We start from the raw sequence: 15,788 nt of genomic DNA, 5'->3' as shown, positions 1-15,788 counted from the left end.
CTTTATTTAATTTTAGTGATCTTTTTGGTCTTTTTAATTGTTTCACGTGTTCTATTGTTTTTCTCATTCTCAATGGAAATAAAGTTTTGCGAATTCTTCCTAGAACTTGAAGATCATTTAAAGATCTTCGACCACAAATTATAAACATCTGGAAAAGCTCTGTTTGCTATTTCGTGTGCATTGAAAGTCGCCGCAATTTGAGCTACCCCCTCCTCGATATCTTAAGAGATTAGGCACTAAGCTATCTAGCCTGCTTCGGAGAGAAATTTTGGGATAAATATTTTTTGTTTCTAAATATTACCACCTTAATTCTGAACTATGATTTATTTATTGTAATTGTACAATTTGGAAGAAAAACCGAAGGGAAATAATAAAAAAAGGTCGTGAACAAAAAAAGCGTACATTAAATATTTTATTATGAACACATATCGAATTAAGTTAACTTGATATGGATTAAATTTTGGTGTATTGTTTTCTCGGACCCAAAACGTAGCGGAAAATTAAAATTTTAATTTTCGACATTCAAAAGTAACTTGGCCTTTGTATGGTTTTAAATCCAATAGTAGGGTGTTTATCGATTGATTATCTTTAGTGTCTAAACACTTGGTTCCACTTATTCCGGATTCTAAGTGGAGATAGCACTTGTTGTATTTCATACAAATAATCAACCGGATTCATATTTCTTCAAACTCCGAATCAAGTCCATGATTGTAACTACGTTTTGTTGATTGTGGTATTCAAATTTAAGAGGAGAAGCAAGAAGAAAACAAAGGAATGGCTTGTAGAGGCAAGTGTTGAACTCTTCTCCTTAAGAAGAATTTGTCCTTCACAATGTTCTTAAGGTTTGTGGCAATCTTCTCCTAAAATACAACTACAACTCTTGAATAATGAGCACTCAAATATTCAAGTTCTATCACAAGAAAATGAAGTAACTCTCTCTTGTTGAAGAACGAAGATAAACAATATGCAAAATGATGTTATATGTTTTTGATTTTCAATAAATCAAACAATTAATGTTTTTCATGTGAAAAGACATGATCTTTCATTCATAGTGATATCCTTTGGCCATTTAACTGACCACAATCATCAAACAATGCCAATGGAATGAAAAAACATCAGAAAATTCGAAGGGACACGAAGCTGAGAGCTTCGCGCGCGCAATGCCGAGAGCTCTCGACAGGCACGCGCACATGCGCGCATGCTACTGTTCACGACCGAATTTTTTTTTTTAGTTTTCGTCCCTTACATGTTCCGACTACTCCTTTGAATTTCTTTCAACATTTGATAAACTCGTTTCGAGTTTAATTGCAGAACCACCGAACTTAATATTCGTTCATTAAGTTTCGTTTTTCTTTTCAAATTTTTCCAATCAAACACATTGATTTATTTGCTTAATTATCATTCATTAAGTATCAAAATTCCAACAATCCCCCACATGAATGAAATTAATGCATTAATACTCGTGATATATAAGAGAGAGTATATACGAAAAATTATCGCATTAGGAGAGGTAGCTTTTGGCTTTGAACCTTCCCTAGTGGAATACAATCGGATTTACTAGGCCACGAAGTGAACTTGATGTCTTAAACTTCTTGGCGGTTCATGTAAACCCAGACAACTGTACCCACAATATAACATTTCTTCCATTTCCATTTTGTTTTATCAGTTGTGTCCGTTTTGGCCATGGAACACATCTTGGCTTCATACGTGTTTCATTGAGGCGGCACGTCCTCACACGTACATAGATGATCTCTTTCTAAAAAGGGTATCCTACTTACCCCGCTTTTGTAAGCTACGAAATCATTAAAAGTACCTCACTACCTTTGTAGGCAACTTCACTCATCGTCTTAGGAATGAGGAGTGATTTTTCAAGTTCTCATAACTTAGTTGTCCCATTGAACCAAGATCTTGGGATCTCCAATCAACAAGGTTGGGTTGCCACTATGAAAACTGTATTTGGTAGGTTTTAAACTCATTCCTCTTGACAGACAGTACATTTGATCTCTATTTAATGCTTTTGTACGCGGATCCGATAAGTTATCCTTTGATTTAATATAATCAACATATATAACTCCATTAGAGATCAACTGTCGCACAGTATTATGTCTTCGACGAATGTGTCGAGACTTGCCATTGTACATACTGTTTTGTGCCCTTGCAATTGCCGACTGACTGTCGCAACGTATCAAGATTGCTGGCACTGGACTTGTCCAACATGGAATGTCCTCTAGAAAGTTGCGAAGCCATTCAGCTTGTTCTGTAGCTTTATCTAGTGCTATGAACTCCGATTCCGTAGTAGATCTAGCAATGCAAGTTTGTTTCGATGACCTCCAAGAGACTGCTCCTCCACCAATGCTAAATACATAGCCGCTGGTGGATTTGGAGTCATTGGTGTCAGAAATCCCATTTGCATCACAGTATCCTTCAAGTACTGCAGGATACCTTGTGTAATTTAGTCCATATTTTGATGTGTGCTTTAAATATCTAAGTACCCTTGTCAACGTCTTCCAGTGTGCATCACTAGGATTACTTGTAAACCGACTTAACTTGTTAACTGCACAAGCGATGTCAGGTCTAGTACAGTTAGTGATGTACATAATACTTCCAATAATTCTGGAGTATTCCAGTTGGGAAACTGGTTCTCCACGATTCTTCGTCAAATGACATTCATATCTAAAGGCATTTTTACTGGGGTAGAGTCATAAGCGTTAAACTTCTTCAACACTGTTTCTACATAATGAGATTGAGATAAGACTATTGCTTCTAGAGTTCTAAAGATTTTAATCCCTAGAATTACATCAGCAATATCCATATCTTTCATATCAAAATGTTTTGTCAACATTTTCTTTGTCCTTAATCAACTCTTGGCTATTCCTCATTATTAGCATGTCATCCACATATAGACATACTATCACATAAGATTCTCGAGTGCTTTTAATGTAAACACATTTGTCATACTCAGTAATCTTAAATACATTTTACAATACTATCTTGTCAAATTTTTCGTGTCACTGCTTGGGCGCTTGTTTAAGTCCGTATACTGACTTAATTAAACGACATAACTTTCTTTCTTGTCCTTTAACAATGAAGCCTTCAGGTTGCTCCATATATTTTTTCTTCAAGTTCACCATTTAAGAATGTCGTTTTGACATCCATTTGATGTATCTCAAGGTTATGCAAAGCTGCAATAGCAATGAGCACATGAATGGATATTATTCTTGAAACTGCTGAATACGTATCGAAGAAATCATGACCTTCTCTCTGTCTATAGCCTTTGGCCACAAGCCTGACTTTGTATTTTTCAATACTTCCATCAACTCTCATTTTCTTTTTCAATATCTATTTGCATCCCAATGGCTTGGTACCTGGTGGAAGATCCACTAGTTCCCAACTATGGTTTTGCAAAATAGAATCCATTTCAGAGTTGATGGCTTCTTTCCAATATGGAGCTTCAGGGCTAGCCAGAGCATCTTGTATGTTCTTTGGTTCATTCTCCAACATAAAAGTATGGAAATTTGGACCAAAGGACTTTGAGTTGGCTCATGTGTAGGTACTTGACCTTCATGCTCCGTCTCAAGTTTTCTCTTGCTAGAACCATTATCTTTCTTTCTTTACAAGGAAATATATTTTCAAAAAATACTGCATTTCTTGACTTGTCATGCCCTTATTCATTTCTGCATTTTCAGATTTGTGTACTATAAACCTATAGGCACTACTATTATGTGCATATCCGATGAATATGTAGTCGACCGTCTTTGGTTCAATTCGCTTTTGTTTAGGCTTTGGTATTTCAACCTTAGCTAGACACCCCTACACTTTAAGGTACTTGTAGGAAGGTTTATGACCTTTCCACAATTCGTAAGGTGACTGGTCATTTTTCTTGGGGGATATCTTGTCCAGGATATGATTAGCCGATAGTATTGCTTCCCCCCAAAAGTTTTGGGGTTGTCCTGAACTTATTAACATAGCATTCAACATATATTTCAGAGTTCGATTCTTTCTTTCGCCAATGTTATTCGATTTTAGTGAATAAAGAGAAGTCGTTTCATGAATTATACCCACAGATGTGCAGAATTCATCAAACAGTGCTCCGTATTCGCCCCCTCTATCGCTTCGAACCCTCTTTATTTGTTTTTCTAGTTGATTCTCAACTTCGGTCTTATAACATTTGAATGCTTCAAGAGCTTCATCTTTCGACCTCAAAAGATATACGTAACAGTACCTTGTGTTATCATCAATGAATCCCACGTGTTATCTTTTCCCTCCTCTAGTTTGTACAAACTTTCAATCACCAAGATCAGTGTGTATTAGTTCTAGAGGAGTTATACATCTTTCAATCGAATGGTAAGGCGCTTTGGTCATTTTTGCTTCAACACATATCTCGCATTTTTGTGTTGGATCGATTTTGTGTTTAGGTAATAATTCAAGTTTCATTAAATGTTACAAGGTATTGAAATTTACGTGTCCTAACAAGATGTTCAACCGAACATCTCGAGATGTTCGGCTGAACATCTCAAAAGAAATGACCGGCGCACATGCGCGAATAAACACGCGCATATGCGCGAGGGGTCCAGAAGCCCTCGCGCATATGCGCGAGATAAGGCGCGCATATGCGCCACAGTTCCAGAATCTTTGGCGCATATGCGCGAGATGAAGCGCGCATATGCGCGAGTGGTGTTTTGGCAAATTTTGGAGAAGCCACGTACGATTTACATGCAATATATATATATATATACAAACGTAATTCTTCAGAATAGAAATAGGGAGAAAACGAGAATTCAGAGCAAATCTTTAACTTTTGATTTTATAATTCAACGTACGAGAAATCCGTCCGTCTGATTTTGAATCTGACTTCAGTACCGAGTTCCTATCGACGTAGGCTACAACTGGACGTAAGTTTTGCTACGTTTTGATATGCTTTAAAATTATGGTATTGTCAGAATCTGATATGATTCATATATGGTGTTCTTGGCATGTTAGACATCGTATAATCGAAACCGGACTGAGGAACAGATACCATATGAAATTGTTATGATTTTTAGAGTTGAGTTGATTGAGAATTGATATCAGAATTGAGTTGTTATCGAGTATGAGATATTAGAATTAATATCTGATTGATATGGTATTGTTGGGTATATTGATATTATACCGTTATGCCATCGATATTGAATTAGGTCAAGTATTGAGCAGAACAGATTTGATTCGAGACTTCGACAGAATCAGAGTATCAGAAAGAAAGGTATAAATTAATGTTGAGTTGGGATTGCATAACTCGAGTGAGGTTTGACTCGAGTCTCCCTAAATCACATACTTTCAATTATTGCATTGATATTTGCAATTGATGAGATTTATGATTGTAGTCTATTGATTTATAGCCACTGCATGTAATGACTGCTGATTCGCTAGTCATTGATTGAGTTGCTTAGATACTGACTGTATGTATTGATTACTGAGTCGTTGAGTCATAGGCTGATTCGCCTAGTCACCGGCTGATTCGTCGGGTTATTGATTGATTCGTATTATTATAGGCTGATTCGCCTAGTCACCGGCTGATTCGTCTGGTGATTGACTGATTCGTCTAAACTTAAGCTGATTCGCTTAATTACAGGCTGAGTTGTCTGATTATTGGCTGATTCGCCTAATTACTGGCTGATTCGTCAGGTTATTGACTGAGTTGTCAATTCTGCGGCTGATTCGCCCAGACCCTGATATATGAATTATATCGATGCCGTTTAGGGATTGATTCATTCCTATCGACTGAGATTCGATATAATTACCTATATCCAGACATCGGGATCCCTAGGTTAGAGTCGAGTCGAGTCTGAGACGATGCGTCGGTTGAGTTGAGTCTGATATGACATGTTGATTTACATTGTTTATGCCATTCATGATTATTGAATTTTTGATATGAATTTATGTTTCTGATTTGAGACATGTTATGAATACTTCTTATATGCTTTCGTATATGCTAACATGCCATAAATGAGAACACTCAAGCAAGTAAATAGAACTTTTGTCTTTATTACTTTTAACAAAATTTTGGCTTATAGCCATTACATTCAACTTGAAAAGGTTCTCATCGAGACGAGATATCTTTTTCCAATAAAATGACCATTCTTGATCAATACAACTTTGTTAAACTCAAATACTAGTCTAAACCCGTGTTTGACCAACAGAGACCCCAACACAAGGTTCTTTCTTATGTCTGGTACATGAAGTGCATCAACAAGGGTTACTTCCAAACCTGATGTCATCTTCAGTACCACATTTCCGATGCCCACCACCTCATATGTAGCGGAGTTCCCCATGTATAGTTTTCTCCCGGTCGATGGAGTGTATGTGGAGAACATCCCCTTGTTGGAGCATATGTGCGAGTTTCTCCAGTATCAACCCACCACTCATTGGAGTTTTCAACCAAGTTTGCTTCCAAAATAACTGTAGACAAATCAAGTTGAGAAAATCAAATGGTACCGACCTTTCTTGAACTACATTGGCTTGAGGATTTCCCTTCTTTGGCTTCCTACAATCCTTAGCCATGTGATTCGGTTTTCCGCAGTTATAACAAGTGCCTTTGAATTTCTTCTTGTTTGGTGGTTGTTGGCCTTGTTGTGGTTGCTTCTCAAACTTCCTTTTCTTCCCTTTAAAACTCGATTCAACAATGTTCACCCTTGCTGCCATTTTACTTGCCTTGGCCTCGGTGCTCTTATTGTCCTCTTCTATCCTCAATCTCACAATGAGATCCTCCAATCCCATCTCATTCCTTTTGTGTTTCAAATAATTCTTGAAATCTTTCCACAAAGGAGGGAGTTTCTTGATCAAAGCAGCAACTTGGAAGGACTCGCTTAGACTCATTCCTTCCGCATGAATCTCGTGAGAAGTTGTAATTCTTGCACTTGACTCATCACGTATTTTGAGTCCACCATCTTGTAGTCCAGAAATCTCCCAACAATAAACTTCTTCAAGCCTGCATCCTCCAACCTGTATTTCTTATCAAGCATATCCCAAAGTTCCTTGACGGTCTTGACTTGACAATACACATTGTACAATGCATTGTCAAGTCCATTGAGGATGTAGTTCTTGCACAAGAAATCACTTTGGTTCCATGCATCCAAAGCGGCCCTCATGTTGGTGTTTGTCTCGTTTTCAGCAACGATGGGAGGATCCTCCTTCAAGAACCTTGACAAACTCAAGGTTGTGAGATAGAAGAGCATCTTTTGTTGTCATCTCTTGAAATATGCACCAGAAAACTTCTCTGGTTTCTCTCCTGATGCAATGGTTGCATGTAGTGTTGTTGATGATGATGCCATTGATATTCTTCTTGCAAATGATCAAAAATCAAAAATCTTCTTAAGATGGTTGATTGTGGTATTCAAATTTGAGAGGAGAAGCAAGAAGACAATAAAGGAATGGCTTGTAGAGGCAAGTGTTGAACACTTTCTCCTTAAAAAGAATTTGCCTCTCACAATGTGCTTAAGTTTGTGGCAATCTTCTCCCAAGATACAACTATAACTCTTGAATAATGAGCACTCATATATTCAAGTTCTATCACAAGGAAATGAATGAACTCTCTCTTGTTAAAGAAGGAAGAAGAACAATATGCAAAATAATGTTATATGTTTTTTATTATCAATAAATCAAACAATTAATGTTTTTCATGTGAAAAAACATGATCTTTCATTCATAGTGGCGTCTCTTGGCCATTGTAACTGACCACAATCATCAAACAATGCCAAGGGAATGAAAAAACATCAGAAAATTCGAAGGGATACGAAGCTGGGCGCTTCGCACGCGCGCACATGTGCGCGCATGCTACTTTTTACGACCGAATTTTTTTTTCGGTTTTCGTTCCTTACATGTTCCGACTACTCGTTCGAATTTCTTTCAGCATTTGATGAACTCATTTTGAGTTTAATTCAGAACCACCGAACTTAATATTCGTTCATTAAGTTTCATTTTTCTTTTCGAATTTTTCCAATCAAAGACATTGATTTATTTGCTTAATTTTCATTCATTAAGCATAAAAATTCCAACACATTTCTCGTCCAGATCACACTAGAAATCTAGCGAAATTGCATCGAGAATCAATCAACGGTCGGAAAGTGAAGGCAATCCAGCGGCAGCAATGGCGATGCGGCTGGTCCGTGATGGTGTGCGGTGGAGTTGTGGTGGTGGTCGAAATTCCTACTCAAAATATGAAGGGGTGGGCAAAATTATGGTACTTGGGAGAGGAGATAAATTGTCTAGCATCTCACATTGATATGTGATACTATATTTATAGATACCACGGAAGAGGTAGATAATGGAAATGATTGTAAAAGATACTTTAATTTGTAGATAATTTTTTTTCGATAAGCAATATTCTTCGATGCTCTAGATTAGATTATATCTGATACAAGAATCCGGTAAGTTGCATTGGTGAATCTAGAGACACAAAACTTGATCTCGAGGTTTATATTTAAAGAAATGAATTTTACAATATGTGACGTTTTTGACATAGTTTATCTACTCGATTTGGTAAAATATTCGATTCGAAATTCGATATCAGATCCAATTTCACGAGTTCGATTCTCATTGATCGTAAGAAATGCAATCATTGGAAAGAAATAGTTGGGATACAATAATTGTCCTTGCTCATAGAACGATCGAACCGTGGTGCTTGAGTTGCTATACATTTTAAAAGATTTGAGTTGCAACGTTACGACCAACTATAGATTTTGGAAAAATCGTCATTAGCTCGATCATACAATCGATATCAGAGCCAATATCACGAGTTCGATTCTCATTGATTGCAAGGAATGTAATTATTAGGGAGAGAGATTTTCATGATGCAATGATTGTCCATGCTCAGGGAACAATCAAACTATGATGTTTGGACTGTTTTACAATTTAAAAATATTTGAGTTGTACCGTTGCTATCAGTTATATTTTTTGGTAAAACGCTCAGAGTTCGATCATACAGAAGATTATCAAATATTGGCTTAAAAAACGATAGAATATTGTTTCACATTTTTCTCTCTTTATTAGACATTAAAATAACATAATATAAAAAATTTAAGTTGATATTAGAATTAAAGTAAATATTAATCTAGGAGAATGAGAATACCATTGGACGCATATGAATCTTGACTAATACAAACTAAAAATACAAATGATTAATCTACAATTTAAAACCACCATACTTTCAACAACAAAAAATACCTTGAAGTTTATATTCGAACATAATCGTGGTTCAAAGAATGCTAAATATTACAATTCAAATTAAAATAGCAATATTTTGGCATATATTAGCAAGCAAAGAGGATCTTAGCCATCTTTTAGTGTGATTAAAACTCAGTAGCCAGAACTCTGATTTTATCCTTAAATGGTTGAAACCGATCATTAGAAATCATGAAGTTCAAGTAATATTTTGAGTATAAAGACAAATTAAATAATGCCGGTTTATTTCGATGTAAAAAATATTTAATGTGTCGTTTCGATTGCTTCACACAACATAGACAATTATTACTCCCAACAATTTATCTATCAATTATTGCACTCTTTGGAATAAATGAAAATCGAAGTATCTGGTACCACTTGTTAAGATCGATGAGAGTGTTTAGAGGATGATGAATAAACACCTTACAATATTTTTTTTTTGAATCTTCAGAGTCCTTAACTGTTGCTAACTGTAAAGAACAAATATAGATACTTCTGAGTGCAATAGAAAAACAGTAAATCAAAGTGCATAAATGGTCCAACTAAACTCAGTTAACAAGATTACTAAAAATCATTAGGCCAAAAGGTAGTAAAGGAAATAAAGTTCTGAAAATAAGAAACTCGAGAGTTGTTTTTTGAAGTTCGAATTCTAAAATCTTCTATGTCTCCCCTTCTTCTATTTTTAGAAAGTATTACTAGGGCACTTTAATAAATACAACACCTTGCACAACCCACTTCAGAACTTAGACAATACATACTGAAACTCCTAGTACACAACTTTTCTTAAACAAATCGATATTTGTGTGGAAAGACTCTTAACACAGTTACAAAAAATTTCTGACTCCTCAACTCTAATTCTCTACTAGGTGATACCTCAGTAGGAAAATAAATATTTCTCCTCGACTCTGCTCCTCTACTAGGCGATACCTTAGTAGGAAAATAAAATTTTTCTCCTCGACTCTACTCATCTACTAGGCGATGCCTTAGTAGGAAAATAAAATATTTCTCCTCGACTATGCTCCTCTACTAAGGCATTACTCGATGCCTTAGTAGAAAAATAAAATATTCTCCTCGCCTCTGCTCCTCTACAAGGCGATGCTTTAGTTGGAAAATAAAGTTTTCTCACTTTCATAATACAATAACATTCATGAACCGAAAAGAAGAAGTTGATTTTATTGAATTCCAACTATTTACATGGGAAAATTCAAAGATGAAATATATAAACGATAAAATCCAGAATGATATTTCATAAGGTGTAAGCATTCCAGGGCCTCTTTAAAGCCTTGCCTTGAGCATTCTCCAAGTAATAAGTTCCTGAATTAAATTTCTCAATCATGCTGAAAAATCTCTCCCACTCTGGGTCCAACTTTTTCATTTGCTCTTCTTGTATCTTCCTTTCCTAATAATGTTAACCTCCTTACGCGCTCTTTTTCCCTCCTCCCTCACTACCCCTTCATAACATCGACGAGCGACTTTTCGGTCCCCGCACAAGACTCCAACTCTATTTCTCACAGGAAACTTAAGCTTCTGATGATGAGTGGGATCTACGGCTCTGAAATCCTTCAGTGCTGGCCATCCTAGAATTTCATTATACACTGAAGGGGTATCCACCACGGTGAAGGCTATCAATTTTGTTATCCGCCGAGGATCAGTCCCCAATGATAGGGTAAGAACAATCTGACCCAAAGTCGGGATGGCGTGTCCTGCAAACCCATATAGCGGGGTGGAGACCGGCTCAAACTCAAATCCTTCCACCTTCATTTGATCCAACGTGCTCTTGAACAAGATGTTTACGGAGCCTCCATTATCAATAAATATCCTCGCCACATCATAATTGGCAATGGTGGCCGTCACCACCAAGGCATCGTTATGTGGAGTCACAACGCCTCTGAGGCCTTTCGGCCCAAAGCTGATGACGGAGTCTTGTGGTAAGTCTTCACCCCTAGATATCTCAAAGTTCTCTAACCTTCTCTCATGTGCATTCTGAGCTCCCCTAGAGTCTCCATCAGTGGCACCCCCCGAGATTATATGAATCATTCCTCTCATAGGGTGGTTATCATCATTCATTTACCTCCTCGGTTCGACAGGCTCCTGAGGAACATCTTGACATCGACCTTCCTCTCTCTGCTCCCCGACCCTCTGATTTATCCATGAAGGGCCTTGACCACGCCTAGGGGACGGGCGAGACCTCTGTCGACTCCCGGATGAGGATCATTCTCGTCTGTCCCAGGAAGGTAATCTAGCACTGCTGTCAACCATTTGCAACTTCCCCTACCTCCCCTCGAGTTCCCTCACCTCCATCACCTTGTCACGACTCATATCCAGAGGAACATGGGATGAGAATTGTCCTCTGCCCCTAGATTTATCTTCCTCCCTCTCGCCCGCACCTCTCTTCCTACCTCCTCTTTCCGCTCCCTCAACTCTACTTCCCAAGGCAGCTGCTCCATCCTCTTATGCCGCTGGGCATCTTCTAGATTTACATATTTTTATGCTCGAGATAACATATCATCATAACTTGATGGAGGTTTCTTGACCAATGATTTAAATAACTCCCCTCCCCTCAGTCCTTGGGTAAAGACACTTATCATGATGTCAGGGGAAGCATCTGGTATATCCAGCGCTGCATCGTTGGAACGCCGGATAAATTCTCACAGAGTTTCACTCTCTTGCTGCTTCATCACAAACAAGCTCAAATAATTTCTTTGGTGCCTCTTACTGCTAGTGAATCTGTGAAGAAAGTAGCGGAAAAAACCTCGAAAGATCGTACGGAGTTGGGCTGCAAGGTGTTAAACCATTGATGGGCTGACCTCAACAACGTGCCCAGAAACACCTTACACTTAACTCTATCTGAATACTTGATTCAACAGAGTTGAGTTCTAAAAACCTTCCCAAATGTTCTTTTGGGTCAGTACGTCCATCGTACTCTCACACATTTGATTGTCGGAAACTTGGAGGAAGCCCTTTTTCCAAAATGGTAAGTGAAAAAGGACTTCCTCTCTTGGGTGCCGGCGCTCTGCTTCCCAACTACTGCCTCAACATCCGTATTTCCTTCCACATTTCTCCCATCTCCGTATTCCCCTCGTTTGGGAGGGGATGTGTCTCTTCAACCCTACTATGGTGGCCCTCAGTATTTTTCTCTCGCTCCTGGCAAGTGGCTTGTTCCTCAGCAAACATAGATTCTTGGTTCCTCTTCATGGCCTCGGCGGGTGCAGCGAAGGGGGAGTCCACGAGCACAAGGACTCTCACCCGTGCATGCGTCGGCTGGATTTTTCAAGGGGGTGTGCGGCTCAGTTAGTGATGGTCTAGGATAGTCCAGTAGGGTCTATGGAGTATGGCCTGGGGTCAGGGATCGGGCTGGTGCAGCATGGTCCATGGTGGCTCGATGAAAGAGGGTCGCGGCTAGGAGTTCATGCGCAAGGGTGGTTCGCGCGGACTGGGCTAGTGCACTAGTCCAAGAGGGTTAAGGTAGGGTCAAGGAAGGTCAGGGCTGATCGAGGGTGGCTCGGTGGTGGCTCGTGGTTTGGGTGAGGCTGAGTGTTCCTAGGGACTTTCGGGATCGAACATGGCTGGGTGAAGGGAAGGGCTCGAACCACGGTCCTCGGGGCTCAATTCATGGTTCACGAGGGTAGTTTAGTTATGAAATGTCTATGCTTAAATTTTGGGAATAAAATACTAAGTTTTGAATAAATTCGGGTTTAAACGCTTCACGGTTTATTAATTAAGGAATTAAATCAAAAAACCGGATTTTAAGTTAAATAAAAATATTAGAAGCCACATGTAAGCTTAAATAATTATTTGGGATATTTCAAGTAAATAAAAGTAAGATAAAGTCAAAATCGGGAACGTTAAGGTCCAAGGGTAAAACGTTCATTTTACACCTAGGTAGTAAAAAAAAGGGTGGCAGTGTCTCGAAAAATCATAATGCATGCTAAATGATATTTTAAAACGTTTATGATGAAAATATGTGATTTTATGATTTATGATAAAGTTGTACAATTTTTACTGTTAAAATGTTATTTTACGAATTTAGAAAGGACGCGATATTTTATGATTAAAAAGAAAAGAAAAATATTTTGAAAGATGTGAATTGACTGTGACAAAAAGGATATGATTATATGATTATTGAAAATATCGTGAGGGAGAAGGCCTCAGAGGGAGCCCGTTTACGAGAGAAGACTCTAGAGGGAGCCTAACGATTGTATTTCCATTTACGTCGGTGCGTAGTGTCCGTCCTCATGCGCAATGGTGAGATAAGAATGATCAGTTGACTACATGATATAGTTAGTCACTTTCAAAGATCAACTTCACCCAAAACGATAAATAATGGAAAGCTTTATGATTTGACGATTTATGATGCTTACAAAATCTATGCTAGTTTATATTGAATAAAAGTATGATTTTTAATGCATGTGATTGTATATGTATTATTTATTATTCATGTTTAGAACATGTTGAGTCATTAGACTCACTAGGTTTGAATGTTGTAGGTGAGGATGAGATTGAGGGAGGCGTTGGCGCTTGAGTGAATCGAGTCTGGTAGCACATTCTCGAGGGACATTATTTTCCGCATTAGCTTGATAGTCAAAGTTTTAAAGATTTTGTTAATGATTTAACTAGAGATTTTTATGCTTTATTTTGAAGTTAATTTTGATCATGTTAATGGTTGACATAGGATTTTTGTAAAGAGATTTTGTGCACTTTGATTTTTTAGATGTTAAATTATTTTTGGATGTTAGAATGTTAAGTCATTTTAAATATGAATTTCAAATGTTATATTAAAAAAATTAGTAGGATTTTAAGGTTTAAAAGTAGTGGACGTTTCAGAAATAGAGAAAAGATCATTAATCATTGTACAATTTCCAACAATATTTGATTTATAAAATAAATTTATTGATTTATCCAAAAATTGGAAGGAATAACCAAGTGATACAAGATTTGAAACCGAAATTAAATTACTAGAAAAACTAGGAATATAAATTGTCTTTTCCAATTTGAAAATAAAACCATTATCAATATAAGGCAGCAAGTCCCAATAGCCTCCATATGCTAAAATATCTTGTTTCTTGTGCGGGGGCCCGTGCACCTGATTAACGTTTAATGACCAAACAACCAGGATTTATTAATGTAAACAGCGAAAGCGATTAAAAAATTTCCTTTTGGGCCAATAGAAATTTCGGCATGACCTCCCCGTAAGTATGACATCTCAAAAATTTCCAAACACAACATATATATACTCGAAATAAAGTCACAACATCAATTCATAACCTATAGCCGCACTGGCCAGGACTAAACACATGCAGAGCCGGCAAGGCTCGATCACACAACTATCAATTCAAAACATCGTAAGAATAACAGTACAGCTACACGGAGCATCTCCTCGATAAATGTATGATTCCATAATATAATATCTGGGAACTCGCAACAACAATCCAACTACTGGGCACCGCTACCTGACCCTCCACCAGACGCGTCAAATCCTCCTGGATAATCTGCTATAGCATCAAAAACAACCACAACATAAACAGAAAAGACGGGTCAGGCCCCAGTACGACGAACCAGTAAAATTATGACAATTATAACTGACGTGAAATAAAATCAAGTAAAATGCAATGAAATGCAATGCAATGCGTGTCGGTAACAATGAAATAACGGATACCAAAACGGAGTCCAATAAAACGCATCAGCAACAGGAACAGTGGCCACCCGTGCCAGGAATGCAGCAACGTAATATCATGCCGCCACTCATCCATGCACGTAGCATCGAGGGTCCAGGTAGCGACCCGGTCAGTCCTCGAGCAGTCATCAGGAGAGTGCTAATCCTATCACTCGTTCCATCGATAAGATGTCAGGAGTGATCTATCCTATCACTCGCATCCATAGATGACGCAACATCTCAACAGATCAGCAATGATAGCAATCAACGGAGTCAAGGCTCGAAATGCTATGTATCAACTCAAATAAATGCATGAATGCAATCACGTATTCACATAGGCACATAAAGCACGCCACAACTCATTACAAAATACTTAATGTCATTCCACATCGCTATAGACGCCATAAGAAAACGGTTCATACGTACCTCAACTGATAACTAATTTACCACCCAAATATATTAAGGATTTCTCGCAGAATCCAATCCTGTGGCAAATAATACATTTCATATCAAGTCCCATTTATTTTTCCAATTATTCCCTAATTTAGCCTAAAATTCCAAAAATCCTTAATTTAGGCTTTACAATTTCTAAAATTCATCGCAAAGTCAAATATAATGATTTATTTAACTTAAATCTCTCAATACCGGACAACTTGAACTTTCGAAAATTCGATCATATCGAATCTGAAATTTTCGATATTTACTAGGAATTTCCAAAATGTTCATTTTTTTATTTCTAATGCTGTAAACACATCCCAATAACGATTTAACATTTCACAAATCATAAATTCCCAAATTAATAGGCTAAATTCGAAATATTATCTAAATAAATTTCGAAAATTAGCTTAATACCTCCAATCGGCTCCGATATAGCACCTACAATCAATAATCCAATATATATTAATTATTGGAACTCAATTGAATTAAAATGCCCAAAATT

The sequence above is a fragment of the Primulina eburnea genome, chromosome 10 (genome assembly GCF_022965805.1).
Source record: "Primulina eburnea isolate SZY01 chromosome 10, ASM2296580v1, whole genome shotgun sequence".
Classification (NCBI taxonomy): Eukaryota; Viridiplantae; Streptophyta; class Magnoliopsida; order Lamiales; family Gesneriaceae; genus Primulina; species Primulina eburnea.
This window is presented reverse-complemented; position numbering follows the sequence as displayed.